Source organism: Saimiri boliviensis, chromosome 17, assembly GCF_048565385.1.
Source record: "Saimiri boliviensis isolate mSaiBol1 chromosome 17, mSaiBol1.pri, whole genome shotgun sequence".
In the NCBI taxonomy this organism is placed as follows: Eukaryota; Metazoa; Chordata; class Mammalia; order Primates; family Cebidae; genus Saimiri; species Saimiri boliviensis.
The window spans coordinates 30,302,220-30,317,231 of record NC_133465.1 but is presented as its reverse complement, the minus strand read 5'-3'; the positions used below and the strand labels follow the sequence as shown (position 1 = coordinate 30,317,231).

General features: G+C 45.8%; 1 protein-coding gene across 5 annotated transcripts in view; it reads right to left on the bottom strand.

The window, feature by feature from the left end:
* Positions 1 to 15,012, bottom strand: part of FAM222B (family with sequence similarity 222 member B) — a 103,498-nt gene that overhangs the window by 75,912 nt on the left and 12,574 nt on the right. For 2 of the 5 annotated variants that reach the window (XM_074388460.1, XM_074388463.1), the window contains exon 2: positions 9,918 to 9,951. The exons of the other annotated variants lie outside the window; for them this stretch is intronic. The gene's annotated coding sequence lies outside the window, so the exon portion shown is untranslated. The remainder of the gene's footprint in view (positions 1 to 9,917; positions 9,952 to 15,012) is intronic. 5 annotated transcript variants of the gene reach the window in all.

The following is a 15,012-nucleotide window of genomic DNA, read 5'->3' as shown; positions in this document are numbered from 1 at the left end:
AGCAACCTGACCAGTATGGTGAAACCCTGTCTCTTAAAAAAAAAAAAAAGATAATGTAAGTCTTTCAACTCTGTTGTCCTTTTTCCAAAATTGTTTTGGCTATTTTATAGTCCCTTTGCTTTTCCATATAAATTTTAGAATCAGCTTGTCAAATACTTTTTTTTTTTTTTTTGGATACAGAGTCTCACTCTGTCACCCAGGCTGGAGTGCAGTGATGCGATCTTGGCTCACTGCAACCTCCACCTTCTGGGCTCAAGTAATCCTCCTGCCTCAGTCTCCAAAGTACCTGAGACTACAGGTGTGAGCCATCATGCCCAGCTAATTTTTGTATTTTTTTTTGTAAAGACGAGGTTTCACCATGTTTCCCAGGCTGGTCTCAAAATCCTGGGCTCAAGCAATCCACCCACCTCCATGCCATGCCTGGCCATGTCAAAGACTTTTTAAACTTTCCTGCAAAGTGTCCACTTTTAAGTAGGGTTTAGCTTCCTAGATTCACTTAAAGAAAAAAACAATGGCAGTATTAGGATGATTAGAAATCTAACATCTATTTTTCAAGATTTTAATTTTTCACTTGCACAGCTGCTCTGAGATTTCCTGCAGTTGTCCAGAAGAAAAGACAAATGTTTTGTATAAAGACATGTATTGCCAAGCGCGGTGGCTCATCCCTTGATCCTGGCACTTTGGGAGGCCGAGGTGGGTGGATCACCTGAGGTCAGGAGTTCAAGACCAGCCCGGCCATCATGGTGAAACCCCATCTTTAAAAAAAAAAAAAAAAAAGACATGTATTATTACTTAATACAACAAAGTTGAAAACCTATTTTTCTTTTTTTTTTTTTTTTTTGAGACGGAGTTTTGCTCTTTTTACCCAGGCTGGAGTGCAATGGCGCGATCTCGGCTCACCACAACCTCCGCCTCCTGGGCTCAGGCAATTCTCCTGCCTCAGCCTCCTGAGTAGCTGGGATTACAGGCACGCGCCACCATGCCCAGCTAATTTTTTTTGGTATTTTTAGTAGAGACGGGGTTTCACCATGTTGACCAGGATGATCTCGATCTCTCAACCTTGTGATCCACCCGCCTCGGCCTCCCAAAGTGCTGGGATTATAGGCTTGAGCCACCGCGCCCGGCCGAAAACCTATTTTTCATAAAAGACATGCTATTCATTCCAAACAGTGAAAATAAAATATGTTAGCTTCTTGTACTTTACAAACAATGGTCCCTCTGCTGCCAATGATCTTCCTCTTACTCTTTACCTAACTCATACTCATAGTTCAGGTCTTACTTTGGACAATCCTCCATCCACAAGCCTTCCTTGATTCCCTTTAAACATGGGCTAAGGGTTAACGTATTTCCATTACACCCTAAAGAGCCCTATCATCACACTTTTCTTTTTTTTTTTGAAACGGAGTTTCGCTCTTGTTACCCACGCTGGAGTGCAATGGCGCGATCTCAGCTCACTGCAACCTCCACCTCCTGGGTTCAAGCAATTCTCCTGCCTCAGCCTCCTGAGTAGCTGGGATTACAGGCACGTGCCACCATGCCCAGCTAATTTTTTGTATTTTTAGTAGAGATGGGGTTTCACCATGTTGACCAGGATGGTCTCGATCTCTCGACCTCGTGATCCACCCGCCTTGGCCTCCCAAAGTGCTGGGATTACAAGCTTGAGCCACCACACCCGGCCTCATCACACTTTTTTGTTGTTGTTGTTGGAGACAGAGTCTTGCTTTGTTGCCAGGCGGCAGGCTGGAGTGCAGTGGCGTGATCTCAGCTCACTGCAACCTCCGCCTCCCAGGTTCAAGCAATTCTCCTGCCTCAGCCTCCTGAGTAGCTGGGACTACGACACCACGCCCAGCTAATTTTTTGTATTTTTAGGAGAAACGGGATTTCACCATTTTGGCCAGAATGGTCTCAATCTCTTGACCTTGTGATCTGCCTGCCTCAGCCTCCCAAAGCACTGGGATTACAGGCGTGAGCCACCGTGCCCGGCCTGTCACTCCTAACTCTATAATTGAGAGTTAACTTGTTTCTCCCATCAGTACATAAACTTTGGGTGGGTAGGAAGGCACTACACTAATACTTACATTTTAGCTCCTAGCATTGACAGAGCTATATAGTCATAGTCTTTGTTCTGAATGACCAATTGCTTTGAATAACAGCAAGAAAGCGGAGAAGTTGAAAACAGGATTTCTTACCTTGCAAATAAGCTGTAAAAAGAATCCTCTGGGCCAGGTGCAGTGGCTCATGCCTGTAATCCCAGCACTTTGGGAGGCCACGGCAGGCAAATCCCGAGGTCAAGAGATGGAGACCATCTTGGTCAACATGGTGAAACCCCGTCTCAACTAAATATATAAAAATTAGCTGGGCGCAGTGGTGGGCGCCTGTAGTCCCTGCTATGTGGGAGGCTGAGGCAGAGGAATCGCATGAACCTGGGAGGTGGTGAGGATATAGTGAGCCAAGATAGCACCACTGCACTCCAGCCTGGCGACAGAGAGAGATTCCACCTCAGTAACAACAAAAAGAATCCTCCAAAAAAGTGGAAAGTGATAGCAGTTAAAAAAGAAAGGCTGGGCACAGTGGCTTGTGCTTAAATCCTAGCACTTTGGGAGGCTGAGGCAGGAGGATCACTTGAGGCCAGGATTTTGAGACCACCCTGAGCAACACAGTGAGACTCTGTCTCAATTTACAAAAATGAAAAGATCCTTAATAAATATGTGAGGAGATAGAAGGCAAATCTAGGCCGGGCGCAGTGGCTCAAGCCTGTAATCCCAGCACTTTGGGAGGCCAAGGCGGGTGGATCACGAGGTCAAGAGATTGAGACCATCCTGGTCAACATGGTGAAACCCCGTCTCTACTAAAAATACAAAAAATTAGCTGGGCATGGTGGCACCTGCCTGTAATCCCAGCTACTCAGGAGGCTGAGGCAGGAGAATTGCCTGAACTCAGGAGGCAGAGGTTGCGGTGAGCCGAGATCGCGCCATTGCACTCCAGCCTGGGTAACAAGAGCGAAACTCCGTCTCAAAAAAAAAAAAAAAAAAAAAAAAGGGCGGCAAATCTAGAGATTAAAAGATAAACATCAGGCTGCTCTCCACACACTGCCTAGCAAGTAGCCCTGTTCTGCAGGAGCAGTGATGGAACTGTAATAACACTGTCACCTCAATAAAGCTGTTTTCTTTAAAAAAAAAAAAAAAAAAAAAAAAAGTAAATAGCAGACTTATGAAAATTTTAATGCATGAACCTTATCTAGATACTGCTTTAAACAGTCAAAAAATTATGAGATAATTGCAGAAGACTGACTGGTTATTTGATGATACTAAGAAATGCTTGTTGGCTGGGTGTGGTGGCTCACACCTGTAATCCAAGCACTTTGGAGGCAAAGGCAGGTGGATCACCTGAGGTCGGGAGTTCAAGACCAGTCTGACCAACATGGTGAAACCCTGTCTTTAAAAAAAAAAAAAAAAAAGAGAGAGGGAGAAAAAAGAAATGCTTGCTGGCAGAGCACGGTGGCTCACACCTGTAATTCCTGCACTTTGGGAGGCCAAGACTGAAGGATAGCTTGAGCCTAGGAGTTCAAGACAAGCCTAACCAATAGAGTAAGACCCCATAACTTAAAAAAAAAAGAAAAAAAACAAACAAAAACGTTTTAATGGCCGGGCGCGGTGGCTCAAGCCTGTAATCCCAGCACTTTGGGAGGCCGAGGCGGGTGGATCACAAGGTCGAGAGATCGAGACCATCCTGGTCAACATGGTGAAACCCCGTCTCTACTAAAAATACAAAAAAATTAGCTGGGCATGGTGGCACATGCCTGTAATCCCAGCTACTCAGGAGGCTGAGGCAGGAGAATTGCCTGAGCCCAGGAGGCGGAGGTTGCGGTGAGCCGAGATTGCGCCATTGCACTCCAGCCTGGGTAACAAGAGCGAAACTCCGTCTCAAAAAAAAAAAAAAAAAAAACGTTTTAATTAGTCAGCCATGGTATACCCTGGACCCCACAGTCTCAGCTATTCCAGAGACTAAGGGAGAAGGACGGCTTGAGCCTGAAGGTTGAGGCTGCAGTGGGCCATGATCACGCTACTGCTCTCCAGCGTGGATGACAGAGTTAGGCCGTATTTAAAGAAAAAAAAAGGGCTGGCATGGCTCATGCCTGTAATCCCAGGGCTTTGGGAGGCTGAGGCGGATGGATCACCTGAGATCTGGATTTCAAGACCAGCCTAACCAACATGGAGAAACCCTGTCTCTACTAAAAATACAAAAAAATTAGCCAGGTGTGGTGGCACATGCCTATAATCCCAGCTATTTAGGAGGCTGACACAGGAGAATCATTTGAACCCAGGAGGTGGAGGTTGTGGTACGCCGAAACAGCACCATTGCACACTCCAGCCTCGGCAACAAGAGCAAAACTCTGTCTTAAAAAAAAAAAAAAGGTGGCCGGGTACGGTGGCTCACACCTGCAATCCCAGCACTTTGAGAGACCGAGGCGGGTGGATCACGAGGTGAAGAGATCGAGACCATCCGGAGGCTGAGGCGGAAGAATCGCTTGAACCCATGAGGTGGAGGTTGCAGTGAGCCAAGATTGCACCACTGCACTCCAGCCTGGTGACAGAGCAAGACTCTATCTTTAAAAAAAAAAAGGTAACTTTTCGTGGGATTTTTTAAATTTTATTTTATTTATTATTTTTTTAAGGACAGGGTTTCACCATGTTGCCCAAGCTGGTCTTGAACTCCTGACCTCAGGTGATCCACCCGCCTCGGCCTCCCAAAGAATTGAGATTACAGGTGTGAGCCACTGTGCCCGGCTAGGCTTTTTTTTTTTTTTTTTTTTGTCCTTATATTTTAGAGATACATACTGAAATATTTATTCATGAAATTACATGTCTGGGATGTGATTCAAAATAATCTAGGGCTAGGTGTGATGGCTCAATGCCCGTAATCCCAACACTTTGGAAGGCTGAGGTGGGAGGACTGTTTGAGCCCAGGAGTTTGAGACCTGCCTGGGCAGCACAGTGAGACTTCATCTCTACCCTCCCAAAAAAAAAAAAAAAAAAAAAAAAAAAAAAAAAAAAAAATTAGCTGTGCCTATAGTGTCTTGTTACTCAGGAGCTGAAGCAGGAGAATCACTTGAGCCCAGGAGGTTGAGGCTGCAGTGAGCCTGATCAGGCCACTACACTCCAGCCAGGGCAACACAGTGAGACCTCATCTTGAAAAAATTTTAACAATATTGGCCAGGCACAATGGTTCATGCCTGTAATCCCAGCACTTTGACAGGCCAATATGGTGGATTGCCTGAGCTCAGGAGTTTGAGCCCATCCTGGCAACACGGTGAAACCCTGTCACTACTAAAATACAAAAAATCGGCCAGGAGTAGTTATGGGTGCCTGTAGTCCCTGCAGTCCCTGCTATTCAGGAGGCTGAGACACAAGAACTGCTTCAACCTGGAGGTGGAGGTTCCAGTGAGCTGGGATTGCACCACTGCACTCCAGCTGGGTGACAGATGAGACTCCGTCTCAGACAAAAATTAACAGTGCTTACCTAAAATCTACCAACAATTTCAGATATTCTGCATATTCTTTTTTCATAAAACATGTCTCTACTTATATTTCAAAGTCATGAACTATTAAAAAAAGCACCTAATACCAAATTATTCTTCCAAAAAGCAAGGATAGAATATATACCATTTTCTCTTTCTTTTTTTCCGAGACAGTGTCTCACTCTGTCACCCAAGCTGGAGTGCTGTGGCTCAATCACAATTCACTGCAGCCTCAACTTCCCATGCTCAACTGATCCTCCCATCTCAGCCCTCCTGAATAGCTGGGACTACAGGCACACACCACCATGCCCAGCTAATTGTTTGTTGTTGTTTTTTTTTGAGATGGAGTCTTACTCTGTCACCTAGGCTGGAGTGCAGTGGCTCGCTCTCAGTTCACGGCAATCTCTGCCTCCTAGGTTCAAGCAATTCTCTTGCCTCAGCCTCCCGAGTAGCTGGGACTACAGGCATACACCACCATGCCCAGCTAATTTTTGTATTTTTAGTAGAGACAGGGTTTCACCATATTGGCCAGGCTGGTCTCAAACTCCTGACCTTGTGATCTACCACACCTGGCCTCGTTTTTTTTTTTTGTTTTTTGTTTTGTTTTGAGACACAGTCTTGCTCTGTCACCCAGGTGGGAGTACAGCAGTATAATCTTGGCTCACTGCAACCTCTGTCTCCCAGGTTCAAGTGATTCTCCTGTCTCAGCCTCCCTAGTAGCTTGGATCACAGGCACACACCACTACACCTGGATAATTTTTTATTTTTAGTAGAGATGGGGGTTTTCACCATGTTGGCCAGGCTGATCTCAAACTCCTGACCTTAAGTGATCCATGCCCTTGGCTTCCCAAAGTGCTGGGATTATAGGCATGAGCCACTACGTCTGGCCCCAGCTATTTTTTTTTTATTTTTTATATAGACAAAGTCTCACTACATTGCTCAGGTTGGTCTCAAACTCCTCAACTCAAGTGATCCATCCATCTATGCCTCCCAGAATGTTGAGATTACAGGCGTGAGCCACCACAGATATATACCTTTCACTTACCATGACGTATGTTTATTTCAGTGTTTTCAGTTCTTACGTCACTTGTGAAAAAGCTATAGTGTAACAGAAGCCTAGACACAGGTGGCTTGAGCTCTCAATCCCAGTTCTGAACACACCTAGCACTGCTGGTTCAAAAAGATCTGTATTCTTCAAACTAAATCTTCAGAGTTTCTGGTTCATAAATATCACCCACTTTGTTTTCTTTTTCTTAATCTTTTTTTATATTTCTTGATTTCTTTATTTATTATTTTTTGCGACAGAGTCTCCATGACTGGAGTGCAGCAGCGCGATCTTGGCTCACTGCAACCTCCGCCTCCCAGGATCAAGCGATTCTCCTGCCTCAGCCTCCTGAGTGGCTGGGACTACAGGCGCACACCAACACATCCAGCTAATTTTTGTATTTTTAGTAGAGATGGGGTTTCACCATGTTGGCCAAAATGGTCTCCATCTCCTGACCTTGTGATCCGCCCGCCTGTGCCTCCCAAAGTGTTAATTACAGGTGTGATTACGCCCAGCCCTTTTCTTTATTTTTTAAGACATGAGGTCTCACTCTGTTGCATCCCAGGCTAGAATGTAGTGGCATGATCATAACGCATTGCAGCCTCCAATTCCTACACTCAAGTGATGCTCCTACCTCAGCCTCCCAGGTAGCTGGGACTATAGGTGCTTGCCACCATGCCCAGATTTTTTTAAAAAAAAATTTTTTAGGCCGGGTGTGGTGGCTCAAGCCTGTAATCCCAGCACTTTGGGAGGCTGAGGCAGGTGGATCACAAGGTCAAGAGATCGAGACCATCCTGGTTAACATAGTGAAACCCCGTCTCTACTAAAAATACAAAAAAATTAGCTGCGCATGGTGGCACGTGCCTGTAATCCCAGCTACTCAGGAGGCTGAGGCAGGAGAATTGCCTGAACCCAGGAGGCGGAGGTTGCGGTGAGCCGAGATCGAGCCATTGCACACCAGCCTGGGTAACAAGAGTGAAACTCCGTCTCAAAAAAAAAAAATTTTTTTTTGGAGACATGGAGTTGCTGTGTTGGTCTCTGGTCTCCAACTCCTGGCCTGAAACAATACTCCTGCCTTCACTTCCCAAAGCGCTGGGTTTAAATGGTGTAAGCTACCATACCCAGTCAAAAATCACCCAATTTCTTTTTTTTTTTTTTTTTTTTTATTGCATTTTAGGTTTTGGGGTACATGTGATGAACATGCAAGACTGTTGCATAGGTACACACATGGCAGTGTGGTTTGCTGCCTTCCGTCCCCTCACCTGTATCTGTCATTTCTCCCCATGCTATCTCTTCCCACCTCCCCACCCCCCGCCCCTCCCAAAATCACCCAATTTCTAATGTGAGGTATTTGATGGAACGGATTGCTACTTTTTCCGTTTTTCAAAGAGAACTGATGTTAAGAAGGCAGTTTTTCTAAGACAAACCATTGGGAAAAAGAAAAGATGGTATAGAGCTCATAGGCATACTAATTTCCTTTTATCGAAAACTTTATAAAACTATGTATGTCGGCCGGGCGCGGTGGCTCAAGCCTGTAATCCCAGCACTTTGGGAGGCCGAGGCGGGTGGATCACGAGGTCGAGAGATCGAGACCGTCCTGGTCAACATAGTGAAACCCCGTCTCTACTAAAAATACTAAAAAAAAAATTAGCTGGGCATGGTGGCGCGTGCCTGTAATCCCACCCACTCAGGAGGCTGAGGCAGGAGAATTGCCTGAACCCAGGAGGCGGAGGTTGCGGTGAGCCGAGATCGCGCCATTGCACTCCAGCCTGGGTAACAAGAGGGAAACTCTGTCTCAAAAAAAAAAAAAAAAAAAAACTATGTATGTGGCTGAGCGCATTGGCTCAACCCAGCACTTTCGGAGGCTGAGGTGGGCAGATGACCTGAGGTCAGGAGTTGGAGACCAGCCTGACCAACATGGAGAAACCCTATTCCTACTAAAAGTACAAAATTAGTTGGGCATGGTGGCGTATGCCTGTAAACCCAGCTACCTGGGAGGCTAAGGCAGAAGAATCGTTTGAACCCAGGAAGCAGAGGTTGCAGTGGGCTGAGATTAAGCCACTGCACTCCAGCCTGGGCCACAAGAGCAAAACTCTGTCTAAAAGAAGCAAGTAGTTCACAGAAAAAAATAGAAAAATAAGGAAAAAGACTGGCACTGTACTGTGAGACAGTAGTTGTCATGCCACATTCCTGTAAGGCTAATTTTTCAAAAAGATATGAATGAGCAACCTATAAAGCAACTGAAGCTTGGACTTACAAGGTCATCAAGCTGGCTTTAACTGTAGGTATTGATCGACTTACAACCTATGCAACTTACGACCATTCGACTTTACAACCACAACCGCTAGCTACGACTGCTCCGCGTCTGGCAGCGCAAACGTTGCCCAGCAGGGCGTACGACAGTGCGGACCAGCTTCTGGCGGCACTACCATCTCCGCGTGCACCATTTCAATTTCAACTGTACATATAGCCTACTCAACTTACGACCAAATCGTGTTACAACCGTCCCACTGTCCTGACCGTAGGCATAAGTCGAGCACTGCCTGTACTAATATGCTAATGAGTACTAAATCTGAATCTCCCTTCTAAACCTTTCTACTCATATATATATGTCTATATCCAGAAAGAAGCCTATTTAATTTGCTACTGGATTTCCCAGATACCTCAAATCCAATATACCAAAAATCAAACTTATTTCCGTCAAATGTAATACCCTCTTTTACTGTTGTATTCCCTAACCTGGTTAATGACATCACACTCCACTTAGTTATCCAAGCCAGCAAGTTCAGATCCATCTCTGTCAACTCCTTTTCCTTTACCCATACCCCAATATAAAGTCAATATAAAGTAACTTTTAGTTATTCCCCTAAATTCTTCAATCTGGCTGGGCGCAGTGGCTGTCACCTGTAATCCCAGTGCTTTGGGAGGCCAAGGCGGATGGATTATGAGGTCAGGAGTTCGAGACCACTCTGGCCAACACGGTGAAGCCCCATCTCTACTAAAAATACAAAAAGTAGCTGGGTGTGATGGCACACACCTGTAGTCCCAGCTACTCGGGCGGCTGAGGCAGGAGAATCGCTTGAACCTGGGAGGCAGAGGTTGCAGTGAGCCAAGATCCCACCACCGTACTCCAGTGTGGCGACAGAGCAAGACTCCGTTTAAAAAAAAACTCTTCAATCTGTCTACAATTCCACCATGACTGCTATGCCTGATATCCTCAATATCTCTCAAGTCATCATACCAGTCTCCCAACCAACTAGTCTCCCTACAATCAATTATGCCTTTCAAAATCTAACTTCTACACTGTCAACAGAGTTACTTCCACTTAAATAGTAATCTAAATATGTTCCTTACCTGGTTAAAAAACTCTTCCATGACTCCTCAGCACCTACAAAATAAAATTCACAGACCCCTTACTAAGGTCATCTAAACTGGATTCCAACTCGTTTCTCACTTCACTTCCTTCCACTCCTTCCTCATACCCACATTAAACTAGCCCACATGTCCATACTTCTCACACATCTGTATCTTTATACAAGCTGTTGTCTGAACTTCAAACAGTAACTTTTCCAGTCCTTTTTGTTTGCTGACTCAACCAAATTGTATTCCTCCTTCAAGACCCAACTGACTCTCTAGGAAGTCTTCTCCTACTTTCCCCTCCCACTATTAGGCAGAACTAATGTTCCCATAGCAATTAGTACAGATCTCTATTATAGCACTTATACTGACTCAGAATTATTTATGTGTTGGTCTCTAATTATAATGTGGCTGGTCCAAGCGCAGTAGTGTTTACAACTAATTGATCACAACCAGTTACAAATTTCTTTGTTGCTTCTTCATTCCCTCTGCTTCACTTGGCTAGCCTTTAGAAAAAAATTTTTTTTAAGTGAATTTTTTTTTTTCTGAGACAGAGTCTCACCCTGTAGCCCAGGCTGGAGTGCAACGGTATGATACAGGCTCACTGCAACATCCACCTCCTAGGTTCAAACCATTCTCTTGCCTCAGTACCCAAGCAGCTGGGATTACAGGTGCCCGCCACCAGGCTCGGCTAATTTTTTTTTTTTTTTTTTTTTTTTTTTGAGTAGGAATCTCTGTCCCCTAAGCTGGAGTGCAGTGACACGACCTCGGCTCACTGCAACCTTGGCCTCCCAGGTTCAAGCAATTCTCCGCCTCAGCCTCCCAAGCAGCTGAGATTACAGGTGCCTGCTACCATGCCTAGCTAATTTTAGTATTTTTAGTAAAGACAGAATTTCACCATCTTGGCCAGGCTGGTCTTCAAATCCTGACCTCATGATCCACCCATGGTGAAATGGCCTCCCAAAGTGCTGGGATTACAGGCATGAGCCACCATGCCTGGCCAAAAGTAAACTCTTTAAAAATGATTTTGTTGGCCAGGGGCAGTGGCTCACACCTGTAATCCCAGCACTTCGGGAAGCCCCGGCGGGTGGATCACAGGTCAGGTGTTCGAGACCAGCCTGACCAACACAGTGAAATTCCAACTCTAAAAAAAAAAAAAAAAATTGTCATTTACCTTTTAATTCCCTCCCAGCACCTAACACAAGACATGACATACAGTAGACACTTAAATATTTGCTTAAGTTGACTGCTGAAAGGATCAACTGCAACGTTTTTCAATGAGGCCACAGAATCCAAAAAGCTTACGATTCAAGCTTAGTTACGGCTTACTGGTAGAAAAAAAGACATTACACAAATTCACAAATTGATACTTATGTTCTTTCTAGGTTTGCATATTTTTCTCTACTAGTTTCAGGGTTAATTCCCAGAAAATTGGTAACCAAGTAAATCTTTTAAATAAGACACTTTTTTTTTTTTTTTAAATAGGGTCTCACTCTGTCGCCCAGGCTGGAGTGCAGTAGCATGATTACAGCTCAGATTACTGCTCACTGCATCTTTGATCTCTTGGACTCAAGTGATCTTCCCACTTCAGCCTAAGCAGCTGGGACTATAGGTGCATGCCACCATGCCCGGCTAATTTTTTAATATTTTCGTAGAGACAGGTTTTTGCCACATTGCCCAGGCTGGTCTCGAACTCCTGGGCTCAAGTAATCCTCCTGCCTAGGCCTCCCAAACTGCTCAGATTACAGGCATGAGCCACCACGTTGACCTAAATCACTTCTTTTTTTCTTTTTTTCTTTTTTTTTTTTTTTTTGACAGAATTTTGCTCTTGTTGCCCAGGCTGGAGTGCAGTGGCAGGATATCAGCTCACTACAAATTCCACCTCCCAGGTCCAAGCAATTCTCTTGCCTCAGCCTCCTGAGTAGCTGGGATTACAGGCACGTGCCACGACACCCAGCTAATTTTGTATTTTTAGTAGAGATGGGGTTTCTCCATGTTGGACAGGCTGGTCTCTAACTCCTGACCTCAGGTGATCCACCTGCCTCAGACTCCCAAAGTGCAGGGATTACAGGTGTGAGCCACCGTGCCCGGCTCTAAATCATTTCCTAAATGACCTATATTTTCCCATGAAATAGCATGATCCAGTATTGTACCAAAGCACCATTTAATAATTGAGCCAGTAAATCTGATTATTTCCCTCCTTGTATTAAATGCATCTTTAATAAAGAAAATTTCACATTTTTCTTATTAAATTGTAGTCCTTCTCACTATAAGTCACAGAGCTCTGATGGAAACAATCGAGACCTTAAGATGCAGTGATAAGACAGAAATACATATTAAATTTTTTTTTTTTTTTTTTTTTTTTTGAGACAGAGTCTCGCTCTGTCACCAGGCTGGAGGGCAGTGCAGTGCAGTACTGCAATTTTGGCTCACTGCAACCTCCACCTTCCGGGTTCAAACAATTCTCCTGCCTCAGGATCCCGAGTAGCTGGGACCACAGGTGCTCGTCAGCACATACAACTAATTCTTACATATTTTTTAGTATAGACAGTGTTTCACCATGTTGGACACAATGGTCTCCATCTTTTGACGTCATGATCTGCCTACCTCAGCCTCCCGAGTGCTGGGACTTTGGGAAGCCAAGGCAGGTAAGCTACCCCGCCCAGTAATTTTTTTTTTTTTTTTTTGAGACAAATTCTCTCTGTTGCCCAGGATGGAGCACCTTGGCACAATTTTGGCTCATTACAACCTCCACGTCCCAAATTAAAGCGATTCTCCTGCCGCAGCCTCCCAAGTAGCTGGGATTACAGGCATTGAGCCATCACGCCCAGCTAATAGTTGTATTTTTAGTAGAGACTACGTTGGCCAGGTTGGTCTCGAACTCCTGACCACAGGTGGTCCGCCCACCTTGGCCTCCCAAAGTGCTGAAATGACAAGCGTGAGCCACCATGTTCAGTCTGGAATCACCTTCCCCTTTTTTTTTTTTTGAGACGGAGTTTCGCTCTTGTTACCCAGGCTGGAGTGCAATGGCGCGATCTCGGCTCACCGCAACCTCCGCCTCCTGGGTTCAGGCAATTCTCCTGCCTCAGCCTCCTGAGTAGCTGGGATTATAGGCACGCACCACCATGCCCAGCTAAATTTTTTTGTATTTTTTAGTAGAGACGGGGTTTCACCATGTTGACCAGGATGGTCTCGATCTCTTGACCTTGTGATCCACCCGCCTCGGCCTCCCAAAGTGCTGGGATTACAGGCTTGAGCCACCGCGCCCGGCTTTTTTTTTTTTTTTTTTTTTTTTGAGACAGAGTTTTGCTCTTGTTACCCAGGCTGGAGTGCAATGGCGCGATCTTGGCTCACCGCAATCTCCGCCTCCTGGGTTGAGGCAATTCTCCTGCCTCAGCCTCCTGAGTAGCTGGGATTACAGGCACGCGCCACCACGCCCAGCTAATGTTTTGTATTTTTAGTAGAGACAGGGTTTCACCATGTTGACCAGGATGGTCTCGATCTCTTGACCTCGTGATCCACCCGCCTCAGCCTCCCAAAATGCTGGGATTACAGGCTTGAGCCACCGCGCCCGGCCACCTTTCACCTTTTTAAAGTTGCTATTTTTTTCAGGGGAAGGAGTCTCCCTGTCACCCAGGGTGGAGTGCAGTGGTACAATCTCAGCTCACTGCAACCTTCACCTCTTGGGTTCAAGCAATTCCCCTGCCTCAGCCTCCCAAGTAGCTGGGATTATAGGCGCCCACCACCGTGCCTGGCTAATTTTTGCATTTTCAGTAGAGACAGGATTTCACCATGTTGGCCAGTCCGGTCTTGAACTCCTTGCCTCAAGTGATCACCCATAACAAGAGCGAGACTCCATCTCTAAAAAAAAAAAATTAGCCGGGTATGGTGGTGCACGCCTGTAATCCCAGCTGCTTGGGAGGCTGAGGCAGGAAAATCATTTGAACCTGGTAGGCAGAGGTTGCAGTGACGTGACACTGAGGTGGGAGGATAACTTGAATCAAGGAGATCAAGGCTGTAGTGAGCCATAATCATGCCACTGCAGGCCAGCCTGGGTGATACAGCCAGGCGCTGCCTCAAAAAGAACAGACAAAACTTCTGTTTTCAAGTAAATATGATCAGTAAAAAATAAAAAAGTAAAAACATGGCCGGGCGCAGTGGCTCAAGCCTGTAATCCCAGCACTTTGGGAGGCCGAGGCGGGTGGATCACAAGGTCAAAAGATCGAGACCAACCTGGTCAACATGGTGAAACCCCATCTCTACTAAAAATACAAAAAATTAGCTGGGAATGGTGGCGTGTGCCTGTAATCCCAGCTACTCAGGAGGCTGAGGTAGGAGAATTGCCTGAACCCAGGAGGCGGAGGTTGCGGTGAGCTGAGATCGCGTCATTGCACTCCAGCCTGGGTAACAAGAGCGAAACTCCATCTCAAAAAAAAAAAAAAAAAAGTAAAAACATGGCTGGGCACAGTGGCTTCTGACCTCAAGTGATCCACCTACCTTAGTCGCCTAAAGTGCTAGGATTGCAGGCATGAGCCAACATACCCAGTCAATAAATTTGGGGTTTTTTTGTTTTATTTTGTTTTTGAGACAGGGTCTTGCTCTGTCGCCAGGCCCCAGGCGCAATCTTGGCTCACTTCAACCTTCGCCTCCCGGGTTCAAGCAATTCTCCTGCCTCAGCCTCCCGAGTAGCTGGGACTACAGGCGCACACCACCACACCCAGCTAATTTTTGTATTTTTAGTAGAGACAGAGTTTCACCATGTTGGCCTGGATGGTCTCGATCTCTTGACCTCGTGATCTGTCCACCTCAGCGTCCCAAAGTGCTGGGATTACAGGTGTGAGCCACCACACCCAGCTAATAATTTGTTTTTAAATAGACTGTTGGGGCTGGGCGCGGTGGTTCAAGCCTGTAATCCCAGCACTTTGGGAGGCCGTGAGGCGGGTGGATCACGAGGTCAAGAGATCGAGACCATCCTGGTCAACATGGTGAAACCCCATCTCTACTAAAAATACAAAAATTAGCTGAGCATGGTGGTGCGTGCCTATAGTCCCAGCTACTCAGGAGGCTGAGGCAGGAGAATTGCCTGAACCCG